Raw genomic sequence first — 22,404 nt, forward strand, 5'->3', positions numbered from 1 at the left:
AAGATGCATGAAACATTGCAGTCATTCATCTTAAATGGTTTTGCCTTCTTCCCGGTCTTCTCTTCTTTGTAGGTATTAGCTTTTCTGTGTGAAAACTAAGACTTTCTCAGCAGAAAGGCGATGCATTGAAGTCCTTTAGCTGGAAGTGTATGTTCTACTTGTCAGCTCCATTATAATGTTTAAATGGTCAATGGGTTTTTGATTAGATTTCAAATGACATTAATCATTCACTGACTGCAGAATGCAAACTGATCTGTATTTTTGTTGGGAGCTTGTGGAGCTACTGAAAACTTGTTTCCCAGGCATTTTTTAAGAGGAAAAGGCAGCATAGCTCAGTGTCTGCATCTCACAGGGGGCTAGTTTTGCTTGAGGACAAAAAAGTTGTTTTTGGTTTTTTTAAAAGGGTAGAGTGAATCAAATATGTCTCCTGATAAATGCTTCTCTTACATGTGTTAGATCTTATATGTCTTGTATCTTAAAATGACATTGGGTATATTCTTGCTTTGTGCTTTTTTAAGGTTTGTTGTGGGCTTTTTTTCTTCTCTCTAATGGGAGCCGTATATTCTGTTTCTACAAATCCACAGTTAAACAGATTTCGTGCCAGAGCACCAGGGAGAGTAAAGATCAGGGAGTAAAGAGCAACCCTCTAATCAGAGCAGCTATGCAATAGGTGGGTGGGGGATCCATGTCTCCTCTTCAACGCAAGGAGAGGCTGCAATCCGGTGGGAAATCTCAGCCACCCATGAAATTGCAAAACCTCTGGCTTCACCCTGCATTTCCGTGTTCCACCTCTTGAATCAACTTGTGACCTTGCCTCTGTAGAGCTGCTACTTGTCACCGTGCCCGGCTGTGCCTACAGCCTGCAAAGTCCCTCTGAGGTGGAGTGGTTAGTCTTGTCCTCCTCACTGGTGGACACCAAATTGTTGAGGGAAGTCACTGTTGGTCATGTTCTTGGTAACACACTATCTTCTCATTCAGCTGTCTGGTTGCATCTGATTTAGCACTGCATTTTTATTTGAAAAAGGAAAGTGCTGATGTATATCACACTTTTCAGGTTCCTAGGTCTCTCTTTCACCCTGGCAAGTTTTTTTTTTTTTGGTTTTTTTTTTTTTGTTGTTGTTGATGTTTTTCTTAATTTGTAAATTGTATTTGCTAATGGTCTAATGTAATCTGCAAGTGTTTTGTTTATATTATGCACGATAGGTAGAAAAGGAGCCTTATTTTAGGATAAGTAGATCCTCACTGTTGTATATCTAATTAAGGTTAAAACACTTCTGATCACAGAGTAACTTTGTGGATTTGATTTTTAGTCCCTTTCAACCATACTGAGAGACTTCGGTCAGTGATGGGGTCTCTGTACATTTGGACAATGCTGTTTTGTCTCAGTCTGTAAAATTGGCTTTTGGTAAGTATCACACTTTCTAAGTAAAGCTTTTAATTTCTTTCTCCTGTTAGGCAATAAAACTTTGCAGAGGAATGTGAGGTAATTGCATGGATGGGTTGATTTGGAGCTAGATAATTTCATGGTTTGTTCACTTGGTTAGAGAGTAGGAGAGACGAGGATGAGAAAAACAGAGAGAAGGTGCTTTAAAAGGTGCTTTTCAAATTTCTTGCCTAATAGTGGCTGGCACTGGTGTTTGAGTAGAGATGCATAATTTGGACTTGCATAACGGGACTGTAGTGGTTTTGTAGACACTTTTATTTTGGATGATATTTGTGTTTGATAGGTATTTTCTGACAGTTTTTCTGACTTCCTGCTGATGCAGCTTCACTTGGAAGTTCCTTGTCTTCATTTTGGGCTTTTTCCCACTAAAAATACTGTGGCAAGTAGTAACGACAAAAAAGCATCTTTTGAAAACCCTCCCACTTGAACTGTTAAGAGCCTGAGTGATATTGTTTATCACTTACGTGAAATGCAAAATGGAAATGACTTTTTTTATTCAAGGATTCTTGCAGAGGGTTGTTTTTGAAACGGTTTGCTGCGGTCACTGCAGATGTTAAAAAATAAATCTGCCACCCTTTTCAACTCGGGCGATAAAGGTTCAAATTTTACTTGGTCAGAAACTCCATTGTTTTGATTCATTCCAGGGATGAAAACTTGCGCTGGGAAAGCTCATCATTTCCTGTTTAAAAAAGGCTTGGGTTAGCAAAAGGTCTTCCAGGCGAAGCTTGGAATTGTGGTGGTGTAGTTGTTGGTCAGGACGGAGGGGGATAATCGTGACTCCGACCAGCTACACAGTATTGCTCTGATGTAGTTTTGGAGATCTTTAAGGACAAAGCTGACTTGAAGAGAGCATCTGGGCTTGTCAGGGCTGAGGTCTCGGTGAGTTTGTGCAGGGATGATTCACGCCGCTGAGCGCTTACGCTCGCGTGAGCAGGCTCAGCCCGAGGAACGAGAGCGACAGATGCCGGAGCCGAGCGAAGGGCAGCGGCAGCAATGCTGGAAGCCTGAAGCTGCAGGAACCGAGCACATGCGATAATTTTTCTGTGGCTGATGCTTTAGAGCTCCGAAATAGCCACCAAGAGATGTGTTTAGGTAGGCTGGATTTGCTCATGTGTGATGCGCGTGGGATGTCTGAATGGCAGACCAGTGCCAGCGCTGTGTTTCACTTATTTTAGGATTCAGTACAGAATTTTGGAGCTCTTTGATCCATGGCGATAGTGGGAAGGAATTAGTCCTTCTGTCATGACAGTTTGTGTTTTTTTTGATAGTTCTCTGTAGCCTTATGTAGTATTACAGAGAAAACCCTCCCCCTAGTCTCCTTCCTTCTGCTCCTCTGCCACCCAAAGTATATTAGAAAAATTTTAAAAGAATACAGGGACTTTAGAGTTTGTCTGAACGTCTGCGATAATAATAATCTCATCTGACCAGAGGGGAAAAGATGTGAATCTGCCAGTTTTCCAAACACCCTGAACAAACTCATTTGTCAGACTGAGAAAATGTTGAGTACCCCTACGGCCAAGGGAAAAGTCAACAAGTTAATTCCTTAAGTAAGACAGGTTTGGGTATTTATTTTTTTTCTTTGTAAAAGAGCTATCCTGCCCACATTTATCCTCAAGCCATGGGCTGAATTCCTTTGTAATGAAGTGAAACTGTTCAGATCCGGTTTTACCTGTTCTTCAACTTCCTATTTCACTTTTCTTTTGCTCGTAATCTATTTTTCATGCATGTTTTAATCTTGTTCAGAACATCATACTCACATAAGCAAATAAGGCTCCTTAGCAAAAAAAAAAATAATGCATATGGTTTGTAGCTGTTGCTTTCAGCACAAATTTACTGCCCTGAACTTCTCCTGGTGGCTACTCCTGCCCTAGTAGTCCACCCAGTTCAAGCTGTGGTTAGACTTAACATACAAAGTGTTGCCATCAAACATTGTATTACTAAAATAGTTGAAATCAGCTGGAAAACTACGTGACTGTCCAGGATATTCAGATCAGCATTCTTAACTTAGCTGTATAGGCTCCAGAGGGACTGTCATCCATCGAGCCAATAATATCTGGTCAAGCAACTTTCAGACGTTGTTTATGTTTCTTTTTGTGGATCTTTCAGACTCCCTGGCTACAGGGGTTCAAGTCACAAAGTAGCAGGCCTTGGAATGGGCTTTTTGGAAGTGTGTCCATGCGTCTGTCCATCCATGTGTGCTTGCGTTTCAGGTTTCTAGCACCAAGATGCCATAATTGCTGTAGTATTAATTGCTATATAATTGCTAGTATTTCTTTGGGCTTGCTGCAGTATTGCTTTAATGCAGTTCTTTGACACTCATCTTTACAAACTGTATAAAATGGTCCCACCTCCTCCCCTGCACGGCAACACAAGCTGTCAGGACAGGTTTTCTACTCTGGAATAGCAAAACCACGTAGCCCATACTGGGATACACAGCAGGAGGAAAAGAAATGCATTATTGGGAAGAAAGGGAGTTTAAAATCCCTGGGCCCTGCTGAGTGTAGGAGTACAAGTCATTTTCATTTATTATCCATGTTGTTTGAGCTTTAGTTTTACTTCAAACCTTGTTGATAAGAAATCTTGAAGATGTGTGCTTCTAAGTGAGTTAGGAAGTTTCTTATCCTCCCAAACTGCCAACAGCTAAGAGCGTCTCTTGCCTGGCTGAACTGATCCTTTAGGAATACATTTCCCAGAGCTGACCTCAAAAGTGGGTCTCCCTCACGATATCATTGTCATCTGCCCGGGGACAGGAAAAACAGCAGGCAATCTTCTTGGGCTGCCTACGGGGTACCTACGATATATCTGTCTGAACAGCCAAGTCACCCATAAATGACTTCCGAGCGTGGAGATCCCAGCTGCAGTGCCTGACCTGCTCGGGAGGGACTTTTTGCAGCTCGTAGCGCTGGGACCTCTTCAAAAGTGCCTTGTGTGCTTCCCCAGCTCGCTTGGCCCACGTGCTCCGAGACTGCTTTTGTTCACTCATCTTTCAGGGTGCATCAGGATCAGCTTTTTCAAGTAAACTGAAGCCATAAGGACTAAAAAATCGATCTTTACTGAGTGAGTGCCCGGTGTGTGTGCCAAGGAGTGAGCACGCCCTTTAAGAAATGCGTGAAATATCCCCGTGCAACTTGACAGCGCCAAATACTTCAGTGTCTGTCTCTGTTTTCCCTCCAGATCATCCTTCCAACTAAAGAGCTTGCTTGACACAAAAAAGGGTGAAGTTAGCTTGAAGCCTGACTTGGAGTCAAAGTGTATGTACCCTTCGCCTCTGGTAGTCGTGGGGCATGTCAGTTGCTGCTTGAGGGATTCCCAAAACCTACAGCCTGGAGAGGGGCGACACTGCCGTGAGTGCCCCGACGTTGGCTCCTGGCTGCCGTTCCCAGACCCGTCATTTATGATTTCTCCTCTGTTCACCGTATCCGCATAGCTGCTCCCCTGGCCCATTTCCAGCCTGGATCACGCCGGGCTGGTCTCGGCTCCTCGCTGAAGTAATAGGTAAGGAATGTTACACGCACTTGAGTTTCTCCTCCTGGCATGCAGGCCCTCCTCGCCGTTTGCTGCTTGCCGACCAATTACCCAGCACAGCCATACCTGCTTTTTTTTAGCTCCAACTGTCACCACATGGAGTCTCCTGCATTTTATGACCTGCTGCAGACTGAGTCAGCTGGGGGATCCCGGCCAGCAGCAGAGCGTGGCTCAAGCTTGTGCTACAGCTTCCATTACCGCAGCACATAGGAACCCCATAGTCAGGCTCAGGACCTCATGGGAAACCACAGGTCTCTCCTAGAAACGTCCAGCATCTTCTGGCATTTTTACAAGCTTCTCCCTTATGCAAAAAAGAAGTAGGATGATGCGGTTATGCTGGGCCGATAAACACATCCGAGACAAGAAAGTCGAGTTCAGCCCGCTACTCGGCAGGGCAGTGGTTTTCACTTAACATCTTTATTGGCATTACTGTACTTGTGTATTTACATCATATGGCAGCGGGATTTTGAGTATGCTTGCCTTCAGACAGAGGTTCTCATTTGCTAATTGCCTATTCCTTGTGTTTTGGGCCTGAAATGAATGCAGAGAGGTTTTGGGAGGAGAGATTGGCTGCCTGCTACAGGTGGGTCCTTGTGCTTATTACACTGTCTGGAAGGGAGCTCATTTGGATATTATTTTGAAATTCAAAACTGGTGGGTGGGGGGAGGAGAAAAATTTGTTGCTTTCTCCCTGCTGCCTTCCTCCCTCTTTCCTAACATCTATCTGCACCCTGGATTTCCAGCTTTTTTGGTTTTGAGTGTTCCTGCTATTCTGCCTTTCTTTTAGTTTGCTTCTGTTTAATTTTAGAAATAGTTTTTTCCCAAACATTTTCTTCCAGAATTCTACATCATCTAACAAAACTAATTGTTGTGGGATGATCTGTGCAGGGACTCCCAAATTTCTGCTGCTGTACAGCATCGTCCCTTTGCTCTTTCACCACAAAAGGCAGGGAAAAAAAAAAGTGAACTAAACCAAAGGGAGGCTTGTAGCTGAGAGACCGGTGTCTGAATTTGCAAACTAATGACTAATTTCCCTAAGTACTTGCCTACTCCTAATTACGTCTAGATGAGATTCTTGGATCGCTTGGGGCAGGCATATATTCTTTAAGTGCCTTGCATGTCTACGTCGTAAGAGAATAATTCTGAATTGTGTGTAGCTAGTGAGAGGTATCTACCCAGGATTAAATTCGGCTTCTGCCTTCTGGATTTTGGGAGGCCACAACAGCTTGAAGATCATAGTCAACCTGAGGATAGTCCAGATTTTCCTCGCAAAATCATCACATGCGTTATCCTGCTTGCCCTCGTGGAAAAGCTTCAAGGTCTCTGGGGCTCTTGGCTCTGCACTGTTCTGAGAGAGTATGTATTTAATGCAAACTAAATGCTGTGCATATCTCATTGGGGCCCTGTTAAAGTGCTGAAGAATGAATGATGGTGGTGCTTTAAAGAAAGTCGGCATCAGTCCTTCTGTTGGCAAGTTTTTGCTGAGCCTACTCCCGCCTTTCTTAATTGTTACTGTGTCTGTATTGTAAAAGGCAGTCCCTCCTGGGCGCTCTCATACCCTGAGCTAACACTTTTCTCCACCCAAAACTTGTTGTGACACATCTGGTTTATATTGAGACTGCTGGGTTTCTGCTAAGCCCTCCAGCACAGAGGAGTCTTTAAGACATTTATTCTGCATTCCAGCTCAGAGCTATTTGCTAGGGGAAGAGAAAGCAGTGCTGTCTTTCATTTAAAAAAAAGAAAAAGGACAGAAAAAAAAGACTACCTTTTGGAATGCAACTTGCCTTTTGTAATAACCCATATGGAGGTGAAGGCTGTAAAGACGACAGAGCCAGGGCTCAGCCTCCAGGAGGGAATAACTGTGTTGCTGTGGTCAGCATGGTATCTTAGTATTTCTCCTACATCTTCCAAGGTAGTTTGTTTGCTAGTTAACGCTTGCTGCTCTGTTTTCTGGGTTTGGTTTTGGTTTGTTGTTTTATTCTGCTGTAGGGCATGCCGCTGGCTGTGGTGGACTGTTTCTTATAGATTTCCTATAGTATCACTGGAGTATACAGTTCATATGTAACTCCTGAGCAGAGACCTTATGCATCTTTGTCACTTGCAAGGGCATTCTTACTTTGCAAAATAATTTTCTGGAGTTAATGAAAGGCTATGTGCCCACTGGCACCACTGTTGGCTCTCCTAATAAAACACGGATGTTTTAAGTGGCGAGACAAATTCTAGCTAGGCATTTCCTTTCACTTTCATTTACTTTTTCTTTTTTTCTTCAGAGTCTTATAAATCACCTAAGCATGACTGAAGTGTTAAGATAGTTATCCTGCCATTAGAGAAACAAACAAAAAGTACCCATTAAAGCAGTTTGGGTAAGAACTGATATTATTATAGCATGTTTTGTTCTTAAATATTTTGTTGCAGGCTGCAAACACTAAAATACTTCCTGTTGAAATTTGTTACTAAGTTAATGTTCTCTTTAATATTTAGGAGTGCAATTCTTGGTAGCTTCTGACTTAACTAGGGCTAATTATCGTTCTTGCCAAACACTTTTTTTCAGTCCTTTCTGACCTGCCATTAGATGATATGTCAGCAAAAACCTACTAATAGCATTTGAATTAAGCTTGCTGGAGGGGAGCAGAATGAGAAAGCAAAATTTTCATTTAATTTCATAGGGTTTTTTTCGAGATTCATATTACATGCAAAGTAATAAAATGACTAGCTTTTAATTAAATTAAACCAGTAGTTTGCCTAAATTGTAACTACATAATTTTAAAGTAGCTATATGCATTAAGCTTCCCTTTTAATCACGAATCAATCCAGAACGCTTCCTGTAACATGACGAACACTGCCATAATTTTCTTCCATAAACACCTACAGCTGATGCAAATGGACTGTTTCTTGATTTCTGTTGTGTGCAGTTTAGTTATGTTTAATTCATTGTATTCGTAGATTCCTGCTGTCTCTCAACCCCTTCTGACTCACTTGCACAGTATTTCCAACTGTATTTGATAGTCTCTCTCAAAGGCAAGCAGCAGCCTCTGCGAGGCATGGTGATGTTCCAGCTAGGAAAACCTTTCATAGGTAGGGGTCTAAGCACCAGAATAAGGTGGTCACATTAGACCTTCTTAATTGTAGCCCTCTTCTAATTCCTCAGTGTCTTTTCTTGATCAATGTTAAATAGATACCTCCTAGATACCTATTTATATTGATATTTATATAGATAGGAGGCTAAATAGATACCTCCTAGATATCCTACATATCTAACCTCCTGTTAAATAGGTATTCTCCTCACTTGCCCTTCGAGCTCTTTGTTCTTCAGTGTTTGCCTGAACTGGTCCTACATAAGGTCCAGATGAAACATCTCACGCCGCATTTGCCTCGCGTGTACTTATACTGCAATCACTTTTTCACACAAATATACATAAAAGCAAGCTTGTGAATGCAGGAGAAGGTAATCCTGCAAATTCTTTTTGTCGGACATTCTGTTCTTTCTGTCTTATAGTGCATAATTGTCCTTTCAGCTCGGTCTGGTGGAGGAGCCCAGCTCGCTGGCTGGCCTGGCACGCCAGGCAAAGGTGCCAGACACTATGTAAAACACAGGGAGAAAAGCTGTGGCAGAAACACCTGCTCCTTGAAGGCCCACCAAAAGAGCACCCCAAAGACACCGGTCATTAATGAATGAGCTTGTTAAACCTCTTCCACCACTAAAGCTACCCTTCATGAAAGGTTTATAGCTCCTTTTTGAGAACATTGTTAAGCTAATCCAAGTAAACTCTGCGGAGTTGCATCTGAATGTCCTTGCTGAAAGTGGTGTGTATCTGCAGTGCTCTTTCTTTCAGAGAGAATGCTTTGTTGCTCTTTGTCAAAGAAATTTCCATTAAAAAAAAAAAAAAAGTGGAAGGAATACGGGAAGATCTTTAATCCACTGGTGGTTGTTTATAGATATGAAAATAGTATAGGTGACTTAAATCCTAGATCCAGGAGGAAGCACAAAAAACAGGAGGGTAAGTTATTTCTTCTGTATGACAGTAAGAACCTAAATCACTCTGTGCTCTTTTAGAAGTCTGGAGATATCTTTTATTTTAATGAGAACCATATAGGCTTTTGTGTGTGCTTAAATGCGCAGAATAAATTGAAACTCGCTTTCTGTGTGCTGTCACACATCGCGCCTGGAATGTGGTTTTGCTTCTGGCCTGGTGAGATCAGGTTGGGGTTTTTTTTTTGTTCAAACATAAGGGTAATTCATTCTTCATCGTCAATTGAACTTGAGCATTTTCAAGCCAGCTGCCAATTGTGATACGTGCGCTACTGGCTTTGTGGTGTATTCTATTGTCCCTGTGGTAAGAAATTGTGAGCACTAGTCTGGTGACCTTAACCTTTTTGGAGGTAAAAATGAGTCCCTTGTTTATCCAGACCAAAGTCTTCACTGAAGTCTTCGATTTTTTTTCTTGCTTTACTTCTTTTTTTTTCTGTTATCTGAAAGTAATGTCCTTGCTCTATGCGTATGAACTTTGTATAGCCTAGCAAAAGCAAGGAAATGCATTTATAGGTCTCGGTACCAGAGACCAAAATTTTCTTGTTTCCTTTCACCAAGGAAAGGTCACCTTGTCATCCAGTACGGTGGTGTGCTTATAGCAGCTTTCAGAGGGCAATGTGAAAGGGAATTCATCTGTACCCAAGCCAAAAAAAGTCACTATTAAAAGAAAAGGTACTTGTGGGTTTCAGTTTTGCTCAGTGCTGTCCTTTGTGATTTTTTTCCTCCGTTATGAATTATGACAGTGAGGAGGAGACTGTGCAATAACATCATTATCCTAAACTGGTAAGAGTGGGGGATCTCCTCTTTTTAAGAACTTTAAAATATCAAAAATTGGTATTTCGATATAGGGCCTAAATTTGTTGAGGGTTGGCACTTCAAATGATTACTAAGAGTGATAACCAGTGTTGCATACTTTGAGGATAACAAAATGACTCATAGTACTGTGAAATGTTTAGGGGTCTCGTTGTCTTCTGTCTTACTTTTATTTTGCATGTTTGCCTATGTTCCTTGTGTTCAGAAACGCTTCTTTTTTCAACATCAGGTTGTGTTAGAGAAAATGGCTTGTGTCTGTTGTACCGGAATGAAATATCTGGAAACGACAAGGTTCCTTTCATTGACAAAAGATGTTAAGAGAGATTTGCAGAGAAGGAGCTGGTGTACCCACTGTTACGTGGTTAGCTTTTCTGTCTTACAAAGTGGGCCAAAGCGCTTATTTTCAATTTGGATAAATTTTGGATCCTTTGGTATGAGGCGTGTTCGTGAAATCTTAAAAAGAGAAGGGGGGGTGGCAGAATGGAGGGTTTTGGCAGCTTCCCTCCATCCCTCTGTGGAACACTGAAGTGATCCACTTCTGCCTGATACGCTTAGTTGCAAACCCCAGTAATTCACGTTTATGCTTGAGCAATGTGAAACAAATGAGTATTGGCCTGCAGCTGAGTCTCCGAGGAGGGGCCTGCAGTACCAGCCAGGATTGCTGGTATTTGTGGAGTTGGAGGTGTTGGTGAAGGCTTCATTTGGAATGTGTTTTTTCTCACTGCCCTATATCTTTAAAAAATGGCGGCGGGGGTTGGTCAGATTTTTTTTTTTCTTGTAGTTAAAGGATGGGGATAGTGTAATATTCTGGCATTGTGGCTTGACATACCCCAAGAAAGACAGTGCAAAGCATAGGAAAAGTATTTATAGAGCAGTTTGTCAACTTACCTACCAAAATATTTTTGAAATACATGTCTGAAGTTTAGGATTTATTTTATTATGATCTGTCTGTAGCTACCAAGTCTATCAAGTTACCTATCTTTCAAATGTTAAGTGAGGAAAATTGGTATGTCCCAGGAATCTGAAGTAGGTCTTGCAGCAACTGTCTAGCGATAACTGTCTAGCCAAAATATTGAGCTTTTTATATGACTATCAAAGATGTTTGTTGGTTTGGGATTTTATAACTCTTTGTTACTTCTTCCAGGGTATTCCATTATAGACTTTGGGGTGGGGTTTTTTTTTCTGGAAATTGGACCCCCTTGTAATTTTCAAGTATTTTTCTTTTTTTTCCTCCAATATATTGCCTTGGTCATGAGATGAGAATGGAATAGATGCTCTTGTTAGTCTAGCATGGAAAGTTGACATCTGTTATGTCTTAAAGCAGGTTTACAAGTAAACTGTAGAAAATCTGTAATCCTAGTAAGAGGATGAACTTGACATAATCACTGTTTTTAAGAAAATAATGTTTCTAATTTATTGGGTGATAATTTAGTGAAACATGACCAAAAAAAAAATAGGAGGGGCTAAGGAAAATATAATGGCTACATTAACAAAACAGGTAAGCATAGCATATCGGTATTCTGATATGAACAGGTCTTGTGAATTCATAGTGTAAAATCCTGATCTATGAGTGATACTGAAGGCTGGAGTCAAATGTGGAGAGCGTTTTCTTTCTTCCACATCTCCAGCATTTACAGGAATAGTAGCCTAAATACCTTCCGGAATCTAGCGGCTGAGAGAAAAGTGCAGAGAATGTGGACAATATGTGATCACCCTGAGCGAAAGAACATCCTTGGCTGGTCTGTAGGCAGTGCCATGCTGGTGCACGCCGTGCAAGTGAGAGAGGAGAGAGGTGAGCGTATAGGCTTCTCTGGGATCTACTAATAAAGGGAGAGGTTGTGAACTTCCTTTCCTCCCTATCCTCCTAAACTTGTGGACTCTTTACTCAGTTTGGGCGATGGTAGAAGGGTATGTTTTTCCAACAGAGTGGCAATAATTGGGTAAGAAGGGAAGGAGAGGTATTCCTGAGGGTTTTCGTGCAAGGATGCTGCTAGCTCTTGACGTTTGCCCAAGTCAATTATATGTATTTCTACCAGCTGGAAAACCTGCTTTAAAGGGAGAGGTTGGGATTTCCAAATCCTAGGTGTACTTTGAGATCTGCTACAGCAAAGTACTGAAAACTACAGATAGGCCTGCAAATCTGGTTTTTCACCTTCTTTCACCTTACCTAGAAGCAAGGAGCAGCTCCTTTTGACTACCCAGCACCCTTTGAAGAAGACTGATTTCACTCTAGTGTTTACGTAGCATTTCCCATGCAGAAATGTGGACCACTCCCTGTGAAATGACACAGAGCCACAAGACGCTCATATGAAGACTGTCAGTGGGACTGTAAACCTTCCCACCTCTGATTTCTCCTTTTTCACAGTTTCCTTTTAAAATGTTTACTTCTTGGGAACTTTATGGTAAGTGTCTGAATGCATCAGGAGTGACTTTCATTTCACCTCCTTGAGTCTCTTCTTATAGCAACATCTGGGAAATTCGTTTAATTTACTTCAACATGAAATTACTTTCAATTTGTCAGACATCAGCTTTTTACTTTACGTGTTTAACTCCCAAGTGAAGCACGTATCGTTAGCTGATATTATTTCAAGAGTTAAAGTTTGTGTAACTAATATTTTAAAACTCAGCCAAATCCAAATATTTTGGTGACCATGTTTTAGTAGCCCCTCTGATTACTTTATGCTAGAGATAATTAGATAGTATATAACAGTGTTGATTTTTATAGCAACATTTCTTTCTCAGTCAAAAAAAAAAGCACTGTTGTAATAAAACTTGAGAAAAAGAAACTAGGCAGGTCTGTTTAGTTTGCTTTGCATTTTCTACTGACAGGTTCTTAGTGCTTTGGAATGGGTTATAGGAGAGGCAACACCAGGATGTGACCTGTAATTCCTGAACGTTTTGGGTGTAGGCAACGCAAACGCCCATATACAGTCCTCCCAGGAAACTATCTGTCTTAATGTTATAGTATGCAATTTACTCCTCTGCTTCCTCTATTATTCCACCATTTTTTTCCTTATTATGCACATCACCATGGTACATGAGTATCTACTGCATAATCTTTTCTCCACCTGTCCTGAAAGTATGCATGCATAGAGTGGAAATTAATTTGGCGTGAAATGCAAGCAGTAAATAAGAATTAATGTTTGAGCTTACCTAAGCAGTGGAAGATATACACAATATGAAGCAGTATTGTCAACCTAAATGTACACAGCAACGAGTAGTGCCCTAACAGCCAGAGAGCCAGTCTGGTGCATTACCAGCTGCAGCCTCTGCTTACACCCTGTAATACTGTGATTCTTTCCATAGGGCTTGGCCATTGCCAATTAGCAGCTGAGAGAGTGAGGGATTGACAGATGATGAGACATCGCTTTCCCCTCCCTGTTTTTCTTCCCATGCCCATCTCCCCCACCCATAGGAAGGGATGCAGAACAAGGTGCTGGAGTGAAGCAGCCACATCTAGAAGGGTCTGTGAGTCCCAGAAAGGCGGGAGGCAGACGGGGTTATACTTGATAAAGTGGTCACCCATTCATCACACGTCCGAGGACGTCAGTGAAAAAGTAGAGGATTCAAATGCCCCAATTTTCACCGTATTGCTGTATTTCTATTATGTGTGTGACAGGCTGAAATCCCTCACGAACAGCTCTAAGCCTCATTCACAGGCCCCTGAAATAGCACTGACTTCTGTCCAAGAGGTTTAATACTACATGGTGTTATGATACTTGTTTTCTTGATAATGATAATGGCAACAGGATATTAGTAGCCTTCATCCTTTCAAGGGGTGCTGTTCCCAGGTTTTGACCTTCTCTAACAGCTCAGCCAATATATTGGGTTTCCCCTCTGAAGAACCTCTCCTCTCTCCCTTCCAAACCAGAGTAGTAATAAGCCTCTTTGCCCAGACAGTGGATTAAAGGCACTTAAAACCTTTACCGGCCCATCAAAGCAGTAAGGAATTTAGATGAAGATTATCAATTTACATAAAACAGCACTGTATTTATTACTATGTACAGTTATACGTGTATGTATAATTAAGTGAACCAACGCAGCAAGTGAGAAGTGAATGGGAAGGTGCCCCATAACAAGGGTGTCGGTGATTGCTGAATCTGTGCAGTGAAACAAGAGCACTTTGAACACTGCCTGGAATTTGGAAAGTACGTATCCACTCAGAAGCATTAGTTGCATCATTGTGTTTAGACGACTTGTTTAATTCAGAGTTAATTATTGAATTCATGTTGAAAAACAGTCTGCTTATCTGCTGCTATTCAAAGTCTCCGGGAGGCTAAGTACAAACCAGAGGAGTGATACTGAAGTGAAGGTAATTTTCTTACCTTGTAGCTCCTTTGTGGAAAGTAGTGCTTATCCTTCAACCAGGTGCACTGGAAGGTACTGCCAGTAAACGCAGATGAGTTTTTCAAGGAGGGAAGTGATGAATGGAAGATATGGTTACATAACCTTTTAAAAATCTCTTTCTTCCAATTATGCTATGTGCAACAAGGATTGTAAGCATCCACTGAAGATACAATTTTCTGAGCTGTAGGGATTTATCAATTTATTATATTTTTCTCCCCTCCATGGAATTGATGGGAAGGATTAACTCTCACTTAGAGTCAAACGTCATTTTTCACCAGTACTATCAGCCTCGTCCTCCATCCAAATGTGTTGCTGAAATGTGGCAGGTGGTTTTGCCAGTAATTGCCTGCTACTTCATTCCATTTTAAATGAAAGTATAGAGTACAGTGACCTTCCTCTCCAGTCACTGGCATACTTCACAGCCATGGGGTATTGACTGAGAAAAGGCAGAAGAGTGGGCTCCCCTTTCAATTGCAAAGATGTGTTATCTTGCTGTATGTTCCCGTAGGAGCCAATAACTTAATTTCTGGGCAATAAACTTCTGAATCCAGCATTCTTTTTCATGACAAAAAAAAAAAACCAAACCAAAAACAGAGCAAACAAACAAAAAAAAACCCCAAAAAACCAAAAAAACCCCAACAATTTTTTTTATATGTCCACAAATTTTTTGTGAGTGGTAAAAGCGACTGAACATGGTTTTGAGTATTTAAAACGAGCAGTGGCTGTTCTGCGGCTCATAGGCAAGTTTCTATTACGGTACAAATGTGCTTGATCTCGTTCTGAGGCTGGTAACCATGCTCTGGTAGAAGGTGGCTTTTCTTTGGCCCCAGCTGTGCTAAACGCTATTACAATTAGCATGATGGTTAACTTAATCAGAACACTTGGCTCAGGAGAGAGGTGTTACAGAGTGCACCATAATTAGCATTTTTATTCCTTTGATCCTGAGTGTGCTCTTTATTGACAGAAGTATCAAGAGCTGGTTTGTTTTTTGTTTTAACACTTCAGGAGGCGGAAATATATGTGGCTGGTGAGATTATGAATTTATTAATGAGTGTTTTTTCAAAAAAAATACCACCCTCTCAAAGGAAGTAGAAGGGAAAATGATCTGCATGTGTGGAAAAAATGGCATCAGGCCTCGGCTTTTGGTCCTGCAGAGTTTGGGCAGGTATACGGCTAGGAAACCCCTCCTGGGGTGGCTGCAGCCCTTTGGAGTTGCATGGACAATGTTAACAGCATCCTAAGCATTTCCAGCACACCGCTGTGGGCTGTGTGGCTGTTGTTGGGTCTGTAGAAAAGGCGCCTTTTCCTTAAAGTGAGGAAGGGGAATGCTGAAAGTGTGGTCTGTTTGGCAAAAAAAAAAAACAAACCAAAGGTTTGGATAATGCTATAGCAGCCAGAGTTTTACATACATGCCAGCTCCAGCCAGTGAAACGCAAACGTCCCATCCTATGTGCCCAATATAAGCAGGTGGCAGAAGCGTGCAGCGAAGCAGATGACTGGTTGGGTTCATGAAAAAACATAACATTTATGCTGTCAGATGAAATGCTGAAGACTTCCAAACTTGCATCTGGCATTACCGCCCTGATTGCAGGGGAGGAGAGGCGAGACACCCGGGAGGTTCTTCTCATTACACACCAGCGAGCAGAGCGGTCGCTCTCGCTGCCAACGAACCCACGATGTTAAAGATCTGGGACTTTTTGGTAAATGAAGCCGCTGTCTGCCTTCCTGGGGTAGCCTTCGTTAGGCTTGGTAAACACGCTGTCCTCTTTGCCCACATTGCAGTGGGATGCCTGTAACGCTTTGTATCTCTAGCGTATCCGTGCTGAATTTGGTATAATTTGCCTTAGTTGGTTTTTGAGCATTTGTTCAGCAATATGGAGCAAGTGTTTTATGCACTTCTTTTTATTGACTTTGGAATGACGTTAGCTCAGGTATTGGTAGACGCGTCCTCCATATTCAACTTCCATATGGCCTCTGTAATTTTTACTGTTGGTTTTAAAAAGAAAGCGTAGCAATGTTTATAATGGAAAAACTGAGGAAAAAATAGTTGAGGTTCCCCTTGTAAGAGCTCTTTGCAGGTTTTTACTCTTCCTTTATGTGTATCTGTCTCTTTCCAGTCCTTTACAAAGAGGAAGAGCTATCCTACGACTGTGTTCTTGCAGTTTGTTCGTATCTGCTTTGCCAGCAGAAAAACCATATGCAAATAGAGACTGTGGAGAATGGAGGCATCATTAAGGGACTTCCTATGTTATCCTTGACTTCACTAGATTACTTTTATCTACTCAAGATGGATAAGTAATTTTAAAAACATTTATGTAACTAGGTTTTAGGTCAATAGCAGGTTAAACGGTTTATTTAAGTAATCTTTCTTGGCGCAAAGTATGTGGAAAGACCCTCTCTCAGTATTTTTACAAGATTATTTTCATATCAGCATTAAAGCAGCAAGCAGTCTCCTTGACAGTAGACTTGGAAGATACCCATTATTTGAGAGACATGATAAAAACAGTATAATCTTTTCCAATACCCATACAAAGCCAGCAATTGTCTGTTTCTGCCATTCCAGTTATTTATGTAATTATACTTAATGCCACACAGATTTGAGAAGAAAAAGAAATTGTTGCTGCTGTTTCTGATTAATATTTTTCCATCCTGAGATCATAAAAACAGTAAATGCCTCTTACGGTGGTAGAGAGAAGAAAAGACTATGGATTTGCAAACAATTCACAGAGGAGCTGAACCGGGGGGAGAACGTGCCTTTTTTGAGTCTGTCTCCTGTCCCCATAAAGGCATCATTCCTAAAGCTCACGGACTGCTACAAAATGCTGCCATCGCATAGTATCACTCCTGAGATGTTAATACCTTTATTAAACTGAAGCATGAGGTAATTTTGCAGTGGATTTCAAAGGTATAGGATTTAACTAGCTTAAACCTGGATATACCCAGGCTATCCTGCTTTGCCCAGTTCTTCTGTGTTGCACTCTTGGTTAAACTATTTACCTTTTTGGTGGCCAAATACCAAGATACCTGTTTGGTGTTTAAATACCAAGATACCTCCCATACTGTTATGCTTAGCATAATTAGGTCGGCCAGGGTGAAGGAGCTCTAGCTGATAAGTCCCTGCCTTCCATCTAATCCCACATGCTGGAATGATCCGAGGTTGCTTGGAAATGCCCCTGGAAAGCACACCAGTGCTTTCAGGCTTCTGGATTAGGAGAGCTGCTTGAAAGCTTACAGATGTTGTCTTGTCTTCAAATTCACTGTATTAACCTGTGCTCAACCTCAGGTATTTGTGTTGCTTCTTCACAGTGTCTGAAGAGAAGGAAGCTGGACACGTATCACTTCTACAGCAGAAGACTCAAGTTAGAAGTTCAGATGAGTTCAGCAGAGCTGGTGTATTCATTTAAAGCAGATACAGGAAAAATTGGATTTCGTAGGCCCACTCAAGAAATAAATATATGCTCATCGGTTTTATAATATTATGATCATCTAGGTTGCTCAGCTATAGTATTATACACTTGTACAAATTCACTGCTTCACTCAGCCTGCAAGTTCTGCTTGAGCTAGATAATATCATTTTAAAAAGACATCCAATCTCAATTTTTTTAAAAGACTTTAGGTGATGGCAAATTTACTGCGTGAAAATGTAAAAGGTTCCACTGACTTAATTGCATTCATTTCTAACACTTCCCCCCCATTTTTAGCCTGAATTTTGCCTCAAAGTTCCATTTTTCAACTCTGTATCTTGTTATGCCCTTTATTAAATGTCTCTCACTAATGTAAGTATTTATGGACTGTGATCAAGCCATTCTGAACTTTCTCTTTGTGAAACTAAATAGACTGAATTACTTCTGGCTCTTGCTTTAGGGCATATTTTCCTGACTTTGAATCCTTCTTGCAGCTCCATGCTGAATCTTTTCCAATTTGTCAACATCTTTTGTGCAGTGTGGATGCCAGGCGTGGCCATGTACGCTTGGAATAATTTCAGTAATGCTGTATGAAGTGACAGAACCAGTCCCAGGCATCTAAGCAATGTAAAAGAAACTGAATTTTTGCTGATTTGGGACTGAGGGTAAAATGAGTTCACCCTGGAGATCAGGGCTTGCTACCCCAACTGTGGAAGAGGGAAGGAAGAGAGAGAATGTGGCCAGGGCTGGGAGGAGCTGGTTCCCGCATCTCCTCCCATCGCCACTTCTGCCAGCAGTAACAGGAGGAAGCTCGGCTCTGGTGTAGGCAAAGCAGGCAGCAGGTCCGTCGCTACCACTTAGCATTGTTTTGCTTACTGCCCCATTGCCCTGGATAACCTCAACTTCATCTGTTCCTGATAATGCTCCTCTGAAGTGCTACAATGGTGTTTTGTGCTTTGTGTCTTCCCCTAGCTCATGTATTGAAAGATCTCATTAATCGCCTTAGCCACTGCATCCCTGTCAGAGTTTTAGTTGTGGCTCACCGTGGCCCTGAAGTCATTCTTCAAGTCTCTGCTTTCCGGATTAGTTCACCACCTTACAAGTTTAACCCGTATTTGAAGAACCATGACCTTGCATTCTGTAACTGCTATAAGTAATGTCATTCAAGTTGCCCCATGGAGCGTATTTTTCAGCTCAGTCTGAACTGACTTGCCCTTAGTCTGGGTGCTGTACCATTAGTCACATCACCTTCACCTTGACTGCCACAACGCTGTTTTCTTCCACCTCACTTAAGACGATAGATTAGAGAAGGACCAACATCTCTCAATACACAAATCAACCAGAGGCTTCATTTTGTTCCGGGAGTCCTGTCTTTCTGAAGTCTTTCCTATTTAATTGCAACAATTCTGTTCTGTGGGATGCATGCTTCCGCTTTACATTCCTTTAAGTGGAAGAATTAAAAAGGCAAGTCATCTTTCCTCTTACGGTTCTTGTGTTGTACGTGGGGTTCCTACTACTGCAATGCAGCTGAAGATACTGCAGAGGGATATTTAAATTCGAGCCAAAAAAAAAAAAAAAGCCTAATTAAAGTGAGGAAAAAATTATGAATGCATTTCTATTTTTAGGATTCGTGAAACTTGCCTTAACAGAACCTTTGGGCTTAAATTAGTAGACATTCCGTTTTTAATTGGAGTATTTTGCCGCATACGATGGTTTAAAATTAAGGGTGAGTTAATTAGGCATTTATTTGAAAAGTAAAACATTCAGGGAAGCCAGTGTGTGGTTTTGGATATGATATTGGCTGCGTAGATAAAGGGGACAGGGACAGGAGGCAGATGAGCAACAGAAAAATGACACTCTTGGGCATCTTAGTTAGCAACGCTTGCTGGGTGCTATCCTTAAGCAACCAGGGCAAGGCAAAGATATTGCAAAACATACCAAAAATGAATTCAAAATCATAATTTTTCACCCTGGAAACTGTCTGTTCGCCTGTGTGTCAGGAGTTGCAGAATCTCTCAAGAGTTGTGTTTTGCTTTACACCCCCTCCCATAGATGAGCTTCAAGGTTGTTGTATTTGTGCTTTTTGCTGCTTTACCCGCATTATGCATGCACTAAAATACAGAGGGATTTGCTGCCCAGGGAGTAACGTCAGCTAGCCGAGGGGCTTTTGTGGCAGCCAGCAAAAATAACGAGGGAAAAGGGGAAGTGGTGGAAGACTCTGTGGTAGGCGGTGCGCGATGGGCAGCGTCCTGCTGACCGGCAGGAACACAGCTCCCGGGGGCAGCCCTGGCAGATCGGGTCTGCTGCTGAGTCCAGGTGATTTGGATTCCAGAGAGCCGGTCCTTTTCCCAGTCTGCTGGATCTCAAAGGAGTTACACCTGCACGCTGCTGGTGGTTACCATGCTAGAGGCTGTTTAAGGGAGGAGGAAAGGAGCATTCACGTTTGCAAGACTCGTCGTGCGTTTTCAAGTCACTGAATGCACAGCAACCACCGCTCTTACTGCTGCTTAGTCATACCACCCTAAAAACTGCTAAAGCAGTTAAAAAATTTGCAAATATCAGCAGATTGGGCTTTTGTTTTCTGTGTGAGAGTATCTGCTTAGAAAAATTGGATTGCACTTTTTTTAGAAATCGAGTGACTGGTCACAATGCAGCGCTTCATTCCTGTCTCGGATGTTGTCCTTAGCCATGAGAGCAGGGCTGTTGGCTTCCTGTTTCATGTGACCTCCCTCCCGAATGCTGGAGCCATCAGAGAAGCATTATTGCCTCCCGTACATGCTGGCAATCTTAATTACCGCATTAGCCCCAGAATAAATATACAGCTAATCAAATATGATGATGAGAAGCAGAGCGATAGGCAGACTAGCAGGGCTATGATAAAAATGTCTGCTGGGTAAAGCTTTCCTGGTGCGTTGCTTGGAACCAAGCAAAGTCCATCTCTTCCAAACTTTGTATAGCTGTTTAGGTCACGTTCACCCCTGTTGTGCTTAAGAACCACCGTCATTGATCTAAACGACTTTTTCCCCCAAGTGATTTGCTGGAGACAGAATTAGTCTTTCATTTGAAGAGGGGGGGTGAATTCTTCCTTCCATTTTTTTCCCCCATAGCGAGAGTTTAAAGCGTGCTTCTGATCATCACAGCAATGCAAAGTGATGTTGCCTTACTTTGCCAAGCACAAGCTTACGTTTGAGTTTGGTAGCTGCAAAAATTGCTTATCAGGGTTGGTGATTACACTTACCTCAGAAAGGATACAATATTTCACTGATGGTAAACATCGAACATTAGCATTAAAGTAGTGAATACCGGGATCGTGGCATTGTAGAGTTTGGAGAATAATGCTTTTTTTGATCTAGTCTAAAACATCCAACTTCCAAATTTTACTAACTTCCACATTTTCTTAAAAACAGGCAGGTTCTACTTTTGATAAGATGCCAGTGTTGCTACAGTAGCTTACGTCTCCCTCCTCACAGAATGCTCTGCTTCTGCTACGTTTCCGGTCTTTCTAAAACTCAATTAAAACGTGTTGATGTTATCCTTGAAGCATCAACATAGAAACAGTGATATCGCATCAAGAGCCACTTTGTTCTATTGTTCTTAATGGCAGCATTGGAAATCCGAGCAGGGGTGATCCGAATCGTCCAATGCAGAGAGCGAAGAGGAGTGGATGTTTAAGCCTAATGCTCTAATCTTTTAAATAAAAATGTGGAGGTGTTAGTTTTCATAGAGACCTAGTACAGTACAACAGCACAAGCTTCCCTGGTTTGAGGGAGGCTCCTTGTTACGGTAGAAGACTAGTTCATTTGCCTTTTTCAGTTATTTTTTTTTTCCTTTTTCATAGCTGTTCTTGTTAGTGCTATATTGTAAGCATTTTTTGAAAATAATAATCTCCTCCTCCCCTTTTTCCTTTTTTTTTTTTTTAATTATTTTTATTTTGAACTAAATCATTTTAGAGATACCATCACAATGACCTTTTCTTTCTTAACAGCTCTGCCAGGAGGAAATCAAATTGAATGTTTCATTATTAGCCCCATACCATTCAGACAATCAAGGAGTGATTTTTAAATTTTTTTTTTAATCATTCCAAGTTCAAGAGTGAAATCTTGGAAAATTATTAAAATTACTCATGTTTAAAAAATTAGATAACTTTTAAATGCAAATTGATATGATAATGCTGAAACTTAGAGGTATAATTCATTCTACAAATATGCAAAAAATGAATTTTAAGTACATATTTTGAAAAGTTCAAACTTATGTTGCAGCTCTCGCAAACTTGAACTACATTGTCTTTGTGACATACTCTTATAAAAAATTAAATATTCTGCTGGATAAACGGTAACAAATGAGCCAGTGTTTACCATGGTAAGGAGTACGTTGGGGACATAACCATTAGCCAAGGGTAATTTAGTTTTAGCATTATCAGTTAGAAATACTGCAGTTGAGTGGAATATTTTATTACATGAAAACATCTGTAACCAATATATCCCTTGGGAAGCTTACGTGACCTGTGATCTGTTTGGAAAAAAATGTTTCAGTTTTACGAGAGTGTTCAAAAGCAAGTATGCGCAGCAGGCCGTGTCCTAGCGAATCTGGAAAGGGCTTCCTCCTCTTTGTGTACCTCCTGGAAATTTCTGGGAGACGTAGCAATATTCCTGCCTTCCAGGCTGGAGTTTTCAAACTCACTCTGTAGCCTGTGGCACTGAAAAAGATCTGGGAAATGTGTAGTTATGCACGCTACCTTTACTGGTGCCACGTGGCGTTTACACACAATTATCCTTGTTATGAGGTATCTACTACTGCAGTCATACTAAGGTTCGGATCAAAAAGCACAACGCAGATATCTGA

The 22,404-nt window shown here is 41.4% G+C and overlaps 1 protein-coding gene across 5 annotated transcripts in view; it reads left to right on the top strand.

Moving 5' to 3' along the window:
• The window catches only part of PLXNB2 (plexin B2), a 260,188-nt gene that overhangs the window by 106,171 nt on the left and 131,613 nt on the right, over nt 1-22,404 (top strand). The window contains exon 4 of one of the 5 annotated variants that reach the window (XM_063323328.1): nt 4,619-4,939. The exons of the other annotated variants lie outside the window; for them this stretch is intronic. The gene's annotated coding sequence lies outside the window, so the exon portion shown is untranslated. The remainder of the gene's footprint in view (nt 1-4,618; nt 4,940-22,404) is intronic. 5 annotated transcript variants of the gene reach the window in all.

This window comes from Chroicocephalus ridibundus, chromosome 1 (assembly GCF_963924245.1).
Source record: "Chroicocephalus ridibundus chromosome 1, bChrRid1.1, whole genome shotgun sequence".
Classification (NCBI taxonomy): domain Eukaryota; kingdom Metazoa; phylum Chordata; class Aves; order Charadriiformes; family Laridae; genus Chroicocephalus; species Chroicocephalus ridibundus.